This window comes from Archocentrus centrarchus, chromosome 13 (genome assembly GCF_007364275.1).
Source record: "Archocentrus centrarchus isolate MPI-CPG fArcCen1 chromosome 13, fArcCen1, whole genome shotgun sequence".
NCBI classification, from domain to species: Eukaryota; Metazoa; Chordata; class Actinopteri; order Cichliformes; family Cichlidae; genus Archocentrus; species Archocentrus centrarchus.
Window position 1 is genome coordinate 1106530 of NC_044358.1, and position 14085 is coordinate 1120614.

General features: G+C 39.6%; 1 long non-coding RNA gene across 1 annotated transcript; it reads right to left on the reverse strand.

Moving 5' to 3' along the window:
* Window positions 1-8075: 8075 nt before the first annotated feature.
* On the reverse strand, window positions 8076-13256 carry LOC115791081 (uncharacterized). The gene is made up of 5 exons (XR_004020841.1): window positions 12555-13256; window positions 12356-12452; window positions 10198-10300; window positions 9620-9821; window positions 8076-8207 (listed from the first exon to the last, which is right to left on the reverse strand). It is a non-coding gene; the product is annotated as an uncharacterized LOC115791081 (long non-coding RNA).
* Between the last annotated feature and the right edge of the window lie 829 nt (window positions 13257-14085).

Sequence of the window (14085 nt, forward strand, 5' to 3'; positions counted from 1 at the left end):
GTCCTAGGGCCATATTGTGTCCATGTGTGGTGTAGAGTCTATGATGAGGACAATAGCATTTTTAGCCTGTATAGCCCATCAGCACTGGAGCCAGGAAAGCAGTGAATCGCAGTGCATAGAATCCTTGATTTAACCCTGAACACAAACACACACCAGTTGTTGGAATAATTTTTTTTTTAACCTTAATCTTGATACATGTTCACAGTTATAACCCCTTTCACTCTCACATCTGCTTGTTTTTCATAATTTCTCTTGTCTCTGTGTCCAGTGTGACAGATTCATCCAACTGGAAATTTGAAGCAGTGGGCACTGAAAAATGGACCCCAATTACCTGCAGATCAATCGTCATTATTCAGTGACCATGTACAGATGACATGTTCATAGAAAGTAAAGAGGGGGGGGGAATTTCATATGATAAAATGCTCAGAGGTTGTTTTGGAAGGCAAAATGTGTTCATCTGCTAGGAAATGGAAGTTAACCAGTATAAATGTAATACATGTGGTATTTTCTAAAATTGCCCTGTCGGGATCTGCTATTGGGACATTCTATTGTCTTGTTGACCTTCCTTTTCCAGAAATCAGACTTTTATTAAAGTTGCATCACGGTATTGTTTCACATCCATACAAGCTTATGTCAATAGGCTGGAGTTTTAAAATTTCTATGATCAGCAGAGGTTCCAGTTGGGTGGTGGTGGGATGAGGGTTAGAACTGATGACTCACAACTGAGCTATTCAAAGTCATTTCCAAGAATGTGTTATTTTTGTAACAACAGTGGGATGAGATTCTTGTGCTGTCAGACTTAGCTTTGTGATCCATTGTTTTCAGTCGTTACTAAGGACACTATCCCTGTTTGACAGGATACGTGACATCAAACAGTGGTCTCATCTTCCTAAATAATCCTCCTGGAGATCTAACAGGCACTGCCTGGATTCAGCCCGGGTTTGTATGACTAAGCAAGGGCCTGTTTTTTGTTGTTGTTGTTCTTTTTTTACACTCTCATCATTTCATTCACTTTCTGTGACATGCTTTCTATGTCCCAAACTGGGAGTGATTCCACCTCCTCACATGTGTTGAAAGGAGGCTCTTTAGATGACAGACGTGTGACACGGGCACGTGCTGCAGGCTTTAAAAGCGCACTTTCACTTTTTCCCTCATTAGCCATTGTCTGCAACAACTGTGTTTCATTTTGAGATGAAGGTTGAAATTTATATCACACAATTAGGACCAATATTTGGAACACATGAGGGATTTCTTGAAGTGATGCAGCAATTTCCAACCCACCAACCAACCATCAGAAAAGGGTCTGGAGCAGTTTTTTCCATTCTTTCATGACAAAGTCTTTCCATTGCATTTCAGGGAAATCATGGAAAAGCTGACCTGACAGCAGTGACAGTAAAATGCCTATGACACCTGTGACATTTTCCAGTAGTCATGGTGTCACAGCCAGCACATGTGGCCGATTTCTGGAAGGCAGAACGTGCATATGAGCTTTGGGGAACATGGACGGAAATTTATTTATTTATTTTTTTAATCATAATGTCTTAGCAAGTTCAGTGCAATAAATACTAAAGTCAGTTTTCTGAGTGTGTTTTTATTTTATTTTATTTTATTTTGATCAGTTTTAAATAGAGTTGCAATGATATACTAATATTACAGATGGTCAGATTTCCAAATAATTTAATAGTCTTTAAATTATGAAAAATAACTGACATAACCACTCATCCACAACACTCTAACCACCTTTAGTACAGGTATATACAGTAGATGATCTGCAAGAAAAGAAAGCAGCTAGTGCCAGGATGCTAACATGAGTCACAATCAGAGTGTTTGGTTACTGACTGACTTCCTCACTTACCCAAATTCAAGACTCTCAAGGCAGACATGAGTGAACAAAAACCTTTATTCAGGCAGACAACAGAGGTCCATTTTAACAAAAGCCAAAATACTACAGCTAAACAGGCCAAAGGTAAGGTAGAAACACTAACGTGCCGACAAAGGACACTAACCAACTGAGGCTTTAAATACAAGAGGTAACAAAGGGAAGGAGAGACACACTGGAACAAACTGAAACTAATTCAGTTAACAAGACATGGGGAAGTAAAACTACAAGAAAAGCACAAGACACAAACATCAAAATTAAACAGGAAGTAACCTATACAGTGAACACCTAACACAGATACAAAAACTTGAGAAGATACAAAGGAACATGGGGAAAAGAGAAAACTTTAACTGTCATGGCTAGCCTTCTGAAACAATCCATTAGTAAATAAAACATAGATACTCACACGAATAGTGGAGAGAGAGCGAGAGCAGGTCAGAGAAGGGGAAAGATAGAAAAAGGGCATGCCCACACAGGAGGATTGGGGAACTATGAGAGTTCTTTCTTTAACATTTGATTCAATTTTATTTATGTAGCCCCAAATCACAACAAATAGTCGCTTCAATGTGCTTTACAGTGTAAGAAAAAAACCCTACAATAATACAGAGAAAACCCAACAATCAAAATGACCCCCCTTGAGCAAGTACTTGACAACAATAGGACGGAAAGCTCCTTTTTCACAGGAAGAAACCTCCAACAGGAGCAGGCTCAGAGAGGGGCAGTCATCTGCCATGATCATTTGGGGGTGAGGGGAGGGAGACAGGACAAAAGACATGTTGTGGAAGAAGGACAGAGATTAATAATAACTAATGATCAAATGAAGAGTGAAGTATAAACTGAGTGAGAAGGTGAATGAAAACAAAAAACTCAGTGCATCATGGAAACCCCCCAGCAGCCTAGGCCTATTGCAGTATAACTAAGGGAGGGTTCAGGGTCACCTGATCCAGCCCTAACTATAAGCTTAATCAAAAAGGTAAGTTTTAAGCCTAATCTTAAATTGAGCAGTTCATTGGTAACCTTCACTAATGCTGTTTCTGTACTGTGATGAATTCTGAAACCGGACTGAAACCCTTCAAATAAACCGTTCCTCTGCAGATGATCAGTTAGCTGTTTTACAACTACTCTTTTGAGAATTATTGAGAGAAAAGGAAGGTTGGAGATTGGCCTATAATTAGCTAAGACAGCTGGGTCAGTGATGGCTTTTTAAGTAATGGTTTAATTACTGCCTCCAGGCCTGTGGTGCGCAGCCAACTAATAAAGATAGATTGATCATATTTAAGATTGAAGCATTAATTAACGGTAGGACTTCTATGAACAGTCTTGTAGAAATGAGGTCGAATAGACACGTGGACGGTTTGGAGGAAGTAACTACTGGAGTTAATTCAGAAAGATCAATTGGAGACAAAAGAGTCTGAATAATTAGTAGCTGTACACAATGTACACCTGTGAGATGTTTATGAATAATTTTTTTTCTAATGTTTAAAATTTTATTTGTGAGGAAATTCATGAAGTCAATACTAGTTAAAGTTAAACTTGGCAGTGCTCTGACTCTTTGTCAGCCTGGCTACAGTGCTGAAAGAAACCTGGGGTTCTTATTTTCTTCAGTCTATAGAAATGCAATTTCACACTAAGCTGCAAGTATTGTATTGGGTACTGTTAGCTAAAACTAATGCATTTATATACAGTAATTTATCTTTGGATCCTATTATTGAATAAGAACCTTTTGGTTACACACAACACAGCAGGTTAATGAGAAATCGTTCTTACATCTTTTCACATGACGTAATGGCCACATGAAAGCAACTAGAAAAAGTCAGTCAGTCCAAAAAAGACCATAAAATGACTGCAACATTTTCAAACTTGACTTCTTTAAAAAGGTCTTATAACAGCGTCTAAATAATTAAGGAATTATGCTAGGACAAATGAACCAATCTCTCTTCTCTTACCTTCCTCCACATTCTGCGAACTCAGCTCCCTTTGCCTGGGAGCCTTCCAGTGTTGCTTCATCTCTTTCAAGAGTATCCCTCCCTATTCCTCAAACTTTCTTAGAGCAATCACCTCATCAAAGAGAATGCTAAACATACCTTAATTTAAAAGAAAATGCTTAAATGATCTTTTCTGATAGCAAACTAAGATAAAGCATTCCATGACAGGACAACGGCCATAGGAAGCATAAATGTCAGTGAAGACGTCCACTGGAACAACTCCTTCTGCTGCTTCTACCATGGCATAATATTCATGGAGCAGAAATACCTCCTTTCTTGTGAAGGCTATAGGCTTGCTTCTTAACACACTAATGAAGGTGCTCTGTCTTCTGGAAATCCCTGACTTCTTGATCCTTTAAAAACAAATGGTTGAACATCATGAACACACAAGCCGCTGTACTCCTAGTGGTGGTCCCAAGGCTGGATAAATGCTGCATCAGAAAGGCCATCCAGTGTAAAATCTTTGCCAAATCAAACATGATAAAATATCTGATAAATAATGAGATTTCCTTACTAGACCAGTCAGGGCCCAGGTTAACAGTGACTGGCTCCAGTGCTATTATCCAACAGGGAAACTGTACTACTGCTGGCTGAAAACAAAGAAAGAGAAAGAGGGTTAAATGTGTTAGGAGGCCACAAGAGAAAGAAAGGCCGGACTGTGGAGGGAAGAGTGGGTATTTTAAGTGTACAGACAAGGACAAGGACAAGGAGAGAGAGATGGCTGATATGATGGAGAGAATGAAGGTAGATATACTGTGTGTGCAAGAGACCAAGTAAAAGGGAAGCAAGGCCAGAAGCATTGGTGGTGGAGCTGTTTTACCATGGTGTAGATAGGAAAAAAAATGGACTAGGGATAAAGCTTGTAGGAAGAGCATTTGAATAGTGCTGTGGAAGTGAAGTGAGCATCAGACAGGATGATTAGTTTGAAGCTGGAAATCAAAGGATTGCATATACGCCACAAGCTGGATGTCAGTTAGAAGTGAAAGAGGAATTAAGTAAGATGAGGTAGAGCAGGTCACCTACTGATTGGAAGGTCGGCGGATCGATTACTGGCTACACCAGGCTGGATGCCAAAGTATCCTTGGGCAAGATACTGAACCCCAAGTTGCCCAAGTGCTTAGTTAAGTGCTTTTATATCTTCTATATAAGAACTAGACCATTTCTTCACTTGCATGTAGGCAGGGGCGCAGCTGTATACTTTCTGAGGTGTTTGCGGACACATTTTTAGGCGCCCCCCCCCCCCCCCCCCCCCCCCCCCAACACACACACACACACACACACACACACAGGTTTTTTTATTAATATTTTTTTATTTTTATTGTTATGATCTGTTATATTATAACTACAGCACACAGTTGCAGAACAGTGACCTGTTATTTTACTACTAGTAACTTTATCTAACCTGAGTATTTAAAAGCCTCCTCTTGATACACTGACATAACATACTGACTGTCTTTAAACCACTTTGAAAAGCTTTTTTCATCCACCGGCTCATGAGGTCTGGATGTGATGATCCCTGTGTTAAGGAGAAGAATTCTGCAATAGAGATGTAAATGACTGTGGAGTCAAAAAGAGGGAGGAGCATAAGATGACATATGACACTGGAGGAAGGTTCTCACAGGTGGACTACAAGAAGGTGCAATCTTAAAGAAATAGGAGACTGCAAGTTAGTGTCAGGGGAGAATGTAGCTAGTCAGCATCATATAGAAGTCTGTAAGATGACTTTGGACCTCAAGAAGAGGAAGTGAGTGAAGACAGAGGCCACAATTAAATGGTGGAAGTTGAAGAAAGAAGGCTGTTCAAGGAGTTGAGACAGGTGCTGGGTGGTAGGGAAAAGTTACCAGATGACTGGGAAAGTACACTTGAAGTTGAGAAGATGGAAAGAGTACTTTGAGGAGCTCATGAATTAAGAAAATAATAAAGAGGAGAGTGGATGGAGAAAGTCAGGAAGTGCAGAAAATTAGTAAGGAGGAAGTCTCCAAATTACCATTTATTGCTAAGACTTTAGAAAAGATTGTAGCTAAGCAGTTTATAACTGTTCTGGACAAATAAAACTTTCTGGATAAATTCCAACCTGGCTTTTGCAGCACTCATTCTACTGAAACAGCTCTGAGAGCTTCCAGTGACATTTGGATGCAAAGTGATGCAGGAGAATATTCCATTTCATTTATGTTGGACCCTGTTCAATGGCAGACTGATATCAGACTGACTCTATCTAATAACAACATTTATAACAGGAAGCATGAAAGGGAAGACTAACAAGATGGTAGTGAGACTTTCTGTGAATGGATGTATGGTGAATGTATGGGTTGGAGACAGTAGCATTGACAAAAAGACAGCTGGAGGTGTCAGAGAAGAAGATATTAAGTATTCATTGGGAGTGACCAAGAAGGACAAGATTAGAAATGAGTACATCAGAAGGAGAGCTCAGGCTGAGCAGTTTAAAGACAAAGTTTGAGATGGATTGGACATGTGCAGAAGAGGGATAGCAAATAGACGGAGCACAGGGTGTTGAATATAGAGCTGCAAGACAGTTGGAAAAGAGGAAGACCACAGCAAAAGTTCATGGATGTAGTGAAGGAGGAGATGCAGAGAGCTAGCATGACAGAGGAGGGTGCTAGGGACATGATGAGATGGAGGCAGATGATTCACCGTGGGAAAGAAGAAGTTACTTAACTGAAATAAATAAAAATAATAAACTTTGCTAACATCTCTGCAGACTGATTGACTCTGGCATTATATTAGTTATTTGACTGATTGAAGTCATCATTTCTAATGGGCGATAAATGGGAATTTTAGAAAGTAATAAGAAAGAGAAAAACACCCTTCAACCATGTTATGAGCAATATGTCCTCCCCTCCAGACCAATGTCTCCATTTTTCCAAGGAGAACAGATTTCTTATGAGTTGTGACACTGTGTAGTTTGTCCACCAAAATTTTTAAATAACCAAATATCAGTGTCGGTCTTAAAAATCTTATGTCAGTTGGATTCTGTTTATCAGATAATTTCACTGAAAATGAGCCAAAAGACTCTGAAAAACAGTCAGGAAGTCCAGTTTAGTGATTCAAATGAGCTGAAATGAGCCATAGCAGACACCATGTGGGCAAAGCTTCCTCTGTCATGCTCCTTACTCCAGCATCCAGATAGATATATATTTTTTGTATAAGGGTATTAATATATCTCTTAATGCTGTAAAGTTCGACATTTGAACTCTTTGTTTACCACAGGCCCACTGGCTGTGAACTTCAAAAGTGCTGCCATTTGTGGGCTTCCTGCAACAGCCTGTGTAAAATTAGGGTAATAATCCATTGTTGGCTATGGAGCGCAACTTCTCAGCTTTCAAAATCATTTGGATTTGTCCAAGGGAACAAATTGTTGTGTAATTATGGTAACGCAAAGTGCGCTTGCCAATCGTGTCGGCAACAGTAAGTTGAGTGTTAAAGGCGGTTTGGGGCATGTTGCCTTTGACAGCTGGCTATTAAAGGGTTAACATGGAGATCAACTCAAGGCCACCACATCACTAACATATTATGTATATTATGTACTGTACTTCATATTCAGAACATTGTGAACTTTAGCCTTTTGCGGCTGAAACCAGTGTGACACAAATATCATGCTGCAGTGTGTTGGTCTTTCAGACCCACCAACATTCTGTTTCTAATCATACATTTACTAAATATGCAATCAAAATATTTCAGCTGGCCAGAGACAGTGTAAGGTATGCTGAGGGAGCTTTTTTTTTTTTTTTTTAAGAATTTACCAACATATTTACAAGGACTGTAATGAGTGCAATTAAAGTTTATTATATTTATATATAATTATTATATTATATTATTATTTTATTCTTTACAAAGAATTGGACATGTTCTGGAGCAAAGCAGTGATATAGTATTGTGAGTTGTTTCTTTTTAAACAAACAAGTGTGACTTTTTTGCTCGTGTAAATGCGGCAGCCTCAGTGATTTTGAGGGGAAAGGTGGAAGAAATGGAATAGTAAAAATCACCAAATACAGTAAAAAAAAAAAAAAAAAGTAAATATATCAAAAATAAAAACTGCAAGAAAAGTAGGATGAATGATTTTTTTGCCAGACAGAAAGATTCTTTTTGCCAAGACAACTGTCTTACAGGTGTATTCAGTGTAAAGGTTTTACATAATATTCACATGCAAGTTTGTTGAAAATGATTTATCAATCTCTGCAGAGAACTCAGCTCGCTGTCATAGCTGATACAAGAGGAAGGGCAGGGGGAGTTTGGGGGAGGGGAAGAGGGGCTGGGTCTGGATCCCCACTCATCTCAGGAATGTGTGCAGGTTCCTCTCCAAAAGCACTGACGTCAGGAGTGGCCTTGGATTAAAAACAGGGTATAATAAAATTGTGAGCAAATAGCTTATGCTGTACAGCTGAAATTTTCCTTAATAAGAAGACTCCCAGTGCAAGTGTACTGTATTTCACTGAGACACTGTATGATGAGAAGATTGATTTATATACCCGTATTGTTGCATCAGTTCATAATTCTTAGTCTGAATGTGATATTTAAATGTTCACTCTTGTTTTTCCATCTGTTTTTGCATCCACAGAAAATGGATCATTTTCAGCTTCAGTTCTTTGTGGTATAGTTGTCTTTTCCAGAGTTCTTAAGACCTTAGAGATGGACCTGGGCTGACTTCATTGACATCAGTTCTCTGTGATGATGATCTTTCTTTTCCCAACAATAGTTGATAGTCCTTTGTGCCATCTTAGTGGCCTTTATAAAACAAAACTGAACAAGTAATAGGTTTGTTTGCCAGAGTAGTAGGAGAGATTAAAAAAAAAAAAAGACTTTAATACACATTCATAATTAAAAGGCCTTAAAATTCTGAAATTGCCTTAAATTTGGTTTGGATGGATCTTATATATGGTGGCCTGCTAAAGTCAACAACTATACTGCATATTACATACAGCTACTGTAGCACTTAACGTTTTTTTATTCCCCAAAATTGAGATTTTAAAAAGTCAAAGGTCTTTACAGAAGGTGTCAATATTTTTCAATCATTGATCCATGAGAGCGTTCCCAGTTAAAGATTCAGCAAAATGTCATTTTTTAATGCTCACATTTGCTCAATCAAAATCTGATCAATCTAGCAGCTCTGTTGAGCTCAATTACATATTGGTAGTTTTTCCATCACTGCACCAATGATGTCATCTTGACATACATTGCTGTTATTAAAGTAAATAGCTTTATACGCACATTGTACTGGCTAAAACCGTGGACCACAGAAGCACCTGTTGAGGAGCACTTGCAGGTCCACACAGGTGAGTAAACCAAGCACACATATCTGGGCCCTGAGGGGAGATACTGTACACAAAGGAGTGATTTAGGCAAACTTTGGGTTCTGTTTTCTTTTAATCCTTCGTGTCAGCTCTTGCAGAGAGGAAAGTGGATTGACAGGCCCACCTTTCAGTGCTTTTGCACGACAAATGAATGGAAGTTGTCAGACCTGCTTCTGTCAGCCAAAAAAGTTATGAAATACAGTCATTATGGGTCTATATGTTCTCATTCATGAGGTCAGTTGGGAAAGCAAACAGATGATGTGCAGCAAATTGAGCACTTGTGGTTTTCCATGCTTGCACACACCAGCAATGAATAAAGACAAGGTTAATGGTGACTGCTTCAGTGAAAAGAGAAATGCCCAGTACTGAAACTGAATCAACATTTGAACTTCTTCAATCAAGGAAACTAAGAGCCAGCAGCTGTCCCCACTGTGCAGACGCCTTACCTTGCATAAGTCAGGACCTGAAGACACATCTGGAAAACAACTTGGCCAACATCAGGCCTCGACAGTGCCCATGGCAAAAAGATTCACAAATGGACCACATGCTGTACATCAATTTGGTCTGGACATATTCTTTTTCAGTCTCGCAGGCCTCACTTCATATGTCACTGCTTTCCGCATTTGATTTCTGTTCTGCCCAGATGCTCTGCGTAGTAAAGAAAGAAAGAAAGAAAGACTCATCTACAGCCACAGCTGCTGATGGCTTACTATTGAGCTGTAATATTGCTTCTAAGTTTCCAGCACTTACACATCACTCATTACAGGCAAAGATTAACGACTTAAACACATTCCTGTATTTCAGTTTAGTATTACTACGTAGTTGTAAAATTCTTTTTCAGATAGGAATGCAACATTGTTGGGTTTCAGCAGGCAGCAGCTATATTTGCTTGTTTTTTGTTATCCATAAAGGGCAGAGGTTTAGTCACCACGAATGAATGAGTGACTTTTTGCCAGCAAGATCACGTCTCTGCTTTCTGTGCATGATGTGAACCACATGCTGGCTTTAATCGAACAATAATTACCTCGAGAGCATAGAGGAGACTTCAGGAGACAGGCAGTCACTCTAGGAGAACTGGACAAGGCCATAGAAGGTCCTTAACCCATCAGCGGGAGCGGTATCTGCTCCTTTGTGCAAGGAGGAACAGGATGAACAATTCAATTCAATTTTATTTATATAGCATCAAATCACAACAGTCACCTCAAGGCACTCAAGCACTGTCAGAGCCCCATAAAATAACCTCCAACAGGTCACTGGTGTGAATGTCTCTGACCAAACAATCAGAAATCGACTTCATGAGGGTGGCCTGAGGGCCCAACATCTTCTAGTGGACCCTGTGGCTGCCCAGCATCATGGAGCCTGATTCACATTTGCCATAAAATACCAGAATAGGCAGGTCCACAACTGGTGTCCAGGGGCTTTCAGAGATTTGATTCAATTCAATTCAATTCAATTCAATTCAATTCAATTCAATTCATATAGTGCTAAATCACAACAAACAGTCAGCTTGAGGTGCAGATGAGAGCAGGTTCACCCTGAGCACACGTGACAGACGTGAAAGGTTCTGGAGAAGCTGTGGAGAACGTTACACTGTAACATTGTTCAGCATGACTGGTTTGGTGGTGGGTCAGTGATGGTCTGGGGAGGCATAACTATGGAGGGACACACAGACCTCTACAGGCTGGGCTACGACACCCTGACTACCATTAGGTATCTGGATGAAACCCTTGGACCCATTGCAAGCCCTATGCTGGTGCAGTGGGCCCTGGGTTCCTCCTGGTGCACAACAATAGCTGGCCTCATGTGGTGAGAGTATGCAGGCAGTTCCTGGAGGATGAAGGAATTGATACCATTGACTGGCACCCAACACCCAACACTCACCTGACCTAAATCCATCTCTGTGACATTATGTTTTAGTCCGTCCAACCCTGCCAGGTCAGACTGCCCAGGAGCTCAATAATGCCCATGTCCAGAGCTGGGAGGAAGTCACATCTCATGAGGAGCATGCCCTGACATTGTCAGGCATGCATACAAGCTAAACCTCTGGCAGAACCAGGCTCAGAGAGAGGCAGCTTTGGCCACTAGCTATGCTATCTTTTTACATTTGCACCAAATGTTTATTTTATAACTAAAACAATCAACTAAAAGAGGAAAGAGTAAAATAAACAAAAGCATGAGGGGTTATTTATCATGCATTAATATACTTTTTGGTAACAGGGTACAAAAACTGATCTACTAAACTTTGCTGTGTTACTCACTCATAAAACCCAGAGAACCACGACACTATTATTATATCATTATTATATCAATTTCTCTCCACTGGACATATCTGAGCCATAATTTACTTCTCTTTTAGCTTTGCCCTCCACCAACTCATGAGATAAATGTCGTTTAGCATCATACACTTTGGTCACTAGTTATGCCATCTTTGTACACTTGCTGCCCTCCACCAAATGTCAAAGCTTCTTAGCTGTGAAATAATGCCTGTTTTTTCAGGTGACTCACAATCACAATCAAACATATTTTGTCATTCTTATGCACAAAAACCACACGTTTATTTCATAACCAAAATAACAAACTAAAAGAGGTTGAAAGAGTAAAAGCTGCTTAAAACTACAGCACAAAAACTGGTTGTGACTCCTTTCACATTAACTCTTTAGATAATTAAGTGTTAAATTAAGCTGCTACGACCCTCTAGGGGTGGGGGAGACAGGACAAAACACGCACTGTGGATGTCTGGGCTCTCAAGGGACAATGTGAGGAGCTTGGTCAATTCAGGAGGGGCTTAGAGTACATACATTTTTGATGGTGTGCTGCGGTATATATCACTTTTAGACTCTAGTCAACTGTTAGTTGTATTTAAAACTTTTAGTTGCTCCAACATAGCCTTCAGGTGATTGATCAAATTAGGATTTAGGGATTTTGGAGGCCAGAGCAAAACCTATGAGGCCTTTGCTATGTTCCACAAACTATTATCGCACAATCTGTGCTGGCTACTGAAGTGAGTGATACTGCTTAAAGAGATCCAAACCATGTGTTGGTTTTTAGCATGTGTCAAGTGAGTGATTATTCATTTAATTTGTGAGCAGTCAGAGTGGTTTTGTTTTATACCTTAATCACATAAAAATTTTACGCATAGATTCTTTAAACTGACCAAAAAACATTTATTTAGATCTATTCACCTTCTCAGTAGTTCAAAGCTCAGGACTCCGGTTTGACAAGCATCTTGTGATTAGCTCATTAGCACAGCTTCTCCTTTGCTGCTTCAGATCTTTCCCTCTGTGTGTAAAACAAGTGCTGGTTAAAAGATCAGGGTTGGATTTTTTTCAGGGTCCACTAAATCCCTGGATGCTGGGTGGCCTGGTGGATTAATACACTCACTATTCATTCTGTTGTCCAACCTCACAGCAGTGTTTATTAATCAGAACTGCAAAGGCCTCATGAAGGGTGTGTAATTCCATTCGAGGAGACTAAAGCTGTCAAAACTGCTTTGCCACACAAACTGTAAAAAAGGCATATATTGAAGTAAGCGAATAGGCAATATTTACAATATTTGTGTGCACGGCTTAAGGTTTGTGGTCTCCGTTCCTCAGAGCTTCCTGGCCTCCCTCTTTTCTTACGCCCACAAGCACACACACCCAATACAATACACAGAACCTCTCGCCCTTACACATTCCTGCACTTCTTACATTAACTGTTTTGTGATGTTTTTTGCTGACCCTGCAGCTTCTGCTGACGTCTAGCTGCACCACATGCCGACCTCTGGGTCCAGGAGCGTGGTGGCCTGTCTGTGAACTGAGGGCAGCACCTGTCTGTGAGCTGAGTCTGGCTGGTACTACACAGTGTGCTCCAGATTGCTGAAGTCAGAGTAAATGTAATGTAAATGTTTACTTCTGCTCTTAATCTCCTAATTAGGCCAGATTGGATGTATGAAAATGTGTAGATCTAGCCTGGCCACAGGAATTTTCATGAGTGCTGTAAACAGGCAATTGTTTAATCACTTGGGTGGACCTGAAGCAAAAACGCGAGGAGCAATTTATCATGTAATAATACATTTTTTGGTAATAGGGTAGAAGAAATGTCTTGCTAATAAACCCAGAGAACCACTACACATTATTATACCAGTGCAGTTATTTTTCTCTCCACCTGACATATCTGAGCCATAGTTTACTTCTCTTTTAGCTCTGCCCTTCACCAGCTCATGAGATAAATTTCCTTTAGCTCCTAAATGCTCAGCTTTGGTTACTTGCTGTGCCATCTTTGTACGCTTACGGCCCTCCACCAAATGTCAAAGCTTTTTAGCTAAAAAAAAAAATGCCTGTTTTTGCAGGTGTTTCACAATAACTGGAACATTTTTTATACACTTATCCACAAAATCCATAAATGTTTATTTCATAACCAAAACAATCAGCTAAAAGAGGTTGAAAGAGTAAAAGCTGCTCAGGGTTAAATAAAACTTTCAGTTTGCACCAGATGGTACTACCAAAGAACTTCTAAGTATCCCATTCAAGAACTTGCACTTTCAGGACTTTTGATTTCATATAGGGATCTATGCAGCTATAGCCCAAAATGGAAATTTTCTGGAAGAATATTGAATCAGAATTGGAATCATAATCAAAAGTTTGAAACAGTAGTTTTGTTTTTTAAATACATTGCTATTAGTATCTGGGGGCATATAAGTACCTATTCAGAAGTTTGTTTTTCAGACATGAAGCTAGTAGCAGCAGCAAATAACCAGTCTACTCACCTTCAGCCACCAGCTTCTGTAAAATGAACAATAATATGAGATGAATAAAAAATAGGGAATAAAACACAAGTTCTTGGTAACTGTACTAAGAACTAAACAATTAAAAAGTTGATTTATTTACAATAAAATGACCACATTTTCTGGAAAAAAACAAACAAAAAAAAA